This window comes from Halyomorpha halys, unplaced genomic scaffold, assembly GCF_000696795.3.
Source record: "Halyomorpha halys isolate HHAL.00 unplaced genomic scaffold, Hhal_1.1 Scaffold177.1, whole genome shotgun sequence".
NCBI classification, from domain to species: domain Eukaryota; kingdom Metazoa; phylum Arthropoda; class Insecta; order Hemiptera; family Pentatomidae; genus Halyomorpha; species Halyomorpha halys.
This window is the reverse complement of record NW_027114700.1, coordinates 1,822-4,111: the sequence shown is the minus strand read 5'-3', so window position 1 is coordinate 4,111 and position 2,290 is coordinate 1,822. Positions and strand designations below refer to the sequence as shown.

At 35.9% G+C, this 2,290-nt stretch overlaps 1 protein-coding gene across 2 annotated transcripts in view; it reads right to left on the bottom strand.

Moving 5' to 3' along the window:
* LOC106679087 (DNA methyltransferase 1-associated protein 1) overlaps window positions 1–1,582 on the bottom strand; it is a 26,057-nt gene extending 24,475 nt beyond the window's left edge. The window contains exon 1 of one of the 2 annotated variants that reach the window (XM_067051840.1): window positions 1,070–1,582. The gene's annotated coding sequence lies outside the window, so the exon portion shown is untranslated. The remainder of the gene's footprint in view (window positions 1–1,069) is intronic. The other variant, XM_067051839.1, reaches the window with a different exon arrangement.
* Window positions 1,583–2,290: the final 708 nt, after the last annotated feature.

Sequence of the window (2,290 nt, the reverse complement as noted above, 5' to 3'; positions counted from 1 at the left end):
AGATCTTCTTACCGTGCATATTAACGTTGAAGTCCGCCAAGTGAGGAACAGTGTATCTATCAGGGACCGTCCTGACGTTCAACTGTCGATAATCTCCGCAGGGTCGTATACCTCCATCCTTCTCCACTATGTGAAGTGGACTGGCCCAAGAGCTATTGGACGGCCTGCAAATTCCCTCTTCAATCATTTGCTCGAATTCTCGCTTGGCAGCGTTGTACCTCTCCGGCAGCAGGTGGTGTGCTTTGACTGTGACTGGGGCTCCATGAGTTTCTATATGGTAGGCGACGTCATGCTTTGGCTCTTTGGCGAAGGATGTTGGTTGTGTAACGCTAGGGAACTGGCGTAGCAAGGCTGTGTACTATTCACCGGTTGATACTGAATAAACAGTGGGTACCGGCATCTTAGCTAATCTTCTACTCGTCAATTCTGTTTTCTGGTCCACCAGCTGACATCCAGCGAGATCTACCATAATATTATAGTGATCATAAATATATTATATTATAGTGATTATAGTAAATCTGCACTGATGATTGGATGACTCACGGTTGCTACTATGAACCTCCATGTAATTTAGCGCTGAAGACAGAGATTGAGGTTCTGGACTATGCTTCCATATGTGGGAATGGGCGTACCATGCATGTTAGACTTTACTTTCTTGTTCTTCACCAGAAAGACAGATATAGTGGCTCCTGTATCTACCAGATATCTGGTCCCAGACTCAGCAGTTGGTAATTTCGGCGACGAAACCCGCCTCGTTCACTCACCACTGCAACTAGTTTAAAGTCCCAGCTGAAAAGTTAAAGAAGTGAACAACCTTCAATAGACCAATGCTTATCAAAGGATTCACATGTTCTGGGCTATGGCTGAAAAGTTCAAGAAAATACAACCTTCAATAGATCAATGCTTATCAAAGGGCTTTATCTGTTCTAGGCTACGGCTGGAAAGATTACAAAGTGAACAACCTTCAATAGACCTAAGCTTATCAAAGGGCTCACCTGTTCTGGGCTAAGGCTGAAAAGGTCAAGCAGTGAACAACCTTCAATAGATCAATATTTATCAAAGGGCTCACCTGTTTTGGGCTACGGCTGAAAAGTCTCTCAAGCTGCTCCTTTCTTCTCCTCTCATGATCAGCATCAAAGAAATACTCTTTAGCCTCTGAGGGAAGGCCACGACCAGTCTTTACCTAAAAATATATCCAGCTACACGAAAAGAACTAATACCTCCAATATATATTTTAATAGTCACATGCATTTATAAACACTTAAGGGTAATTAAACAATAAACAAAAGATTATAACGTTTGTAAGGTTTTAATTTAATAGAACCCTTTAAAAGACTTTCACGCAATCATCACATTTTAGAACACTTAGATGGTCGATCGTATGGGCTGAGAAACAAGATGGATTGATGAGTAAAAATACTGCAGCTACACAGTTTCAGAGATGAGGCGGTTACAAACCATGAGGTAAGTTATAACAACTGAAAATTGAAAAGTAATTTTCTTTGAATAAAATACTTTGGTTTACACTCTTGTTATATATTAACATTTATCAACAACAATTAAAAACAAATTCCAACATTACAATGGTTAAACAATTAAATAAAAATATATTGATTTGTTATGAAATTATTTTTATTAAATTAAATTAATATATGTTTGATTGAAGGAAGATAGTCCTGGTGGCGGTCAATAAGGTATCAATATAGTAAAAGAAAACTATTTATTGTTAACCATTTCACCCACTTGACAGAGTTTTGTCAGGACTAAATGAAAAGCAAAATACAAACATTTTAGGAATTGACAAAACATTAAAATAAATATACAGAGAAAATACAAGAATAAACAATTTTTTTTTTTTTTAAATCTATAAAAGAAATAATTTAAGGAAGAATACATACAGGAGAACTAGAAACTAATAGATACAGCCAAGTGTGATAGAATTCTGAATACAGAACTAGAGTAATAAATTACAGAAAAATATTCATTAGAACTAGATATAAATCTGATAAACAGGTAGGTGTAAAAGGTAAACAGAAGATGAAATAAATATAAAAAAGGTGAGGTATAGTAGCAAGTAAAAGGAAAAATTAAGAAAATTAATAAAAATAACAAATACACATAGATAGGACTACCTGTCAGATTGAAACAGAGATCTCAACTGCCAAGTTGGGCATTCATTCTCAGGTATAAAATTTCTCCACTTCTTTACTAACTCTCAGAAAGGGTAATATTTTTTTTTTATAATATATCGATAGGTAAAATGGAAGAATCATCAAATCTCTTGTTTAGT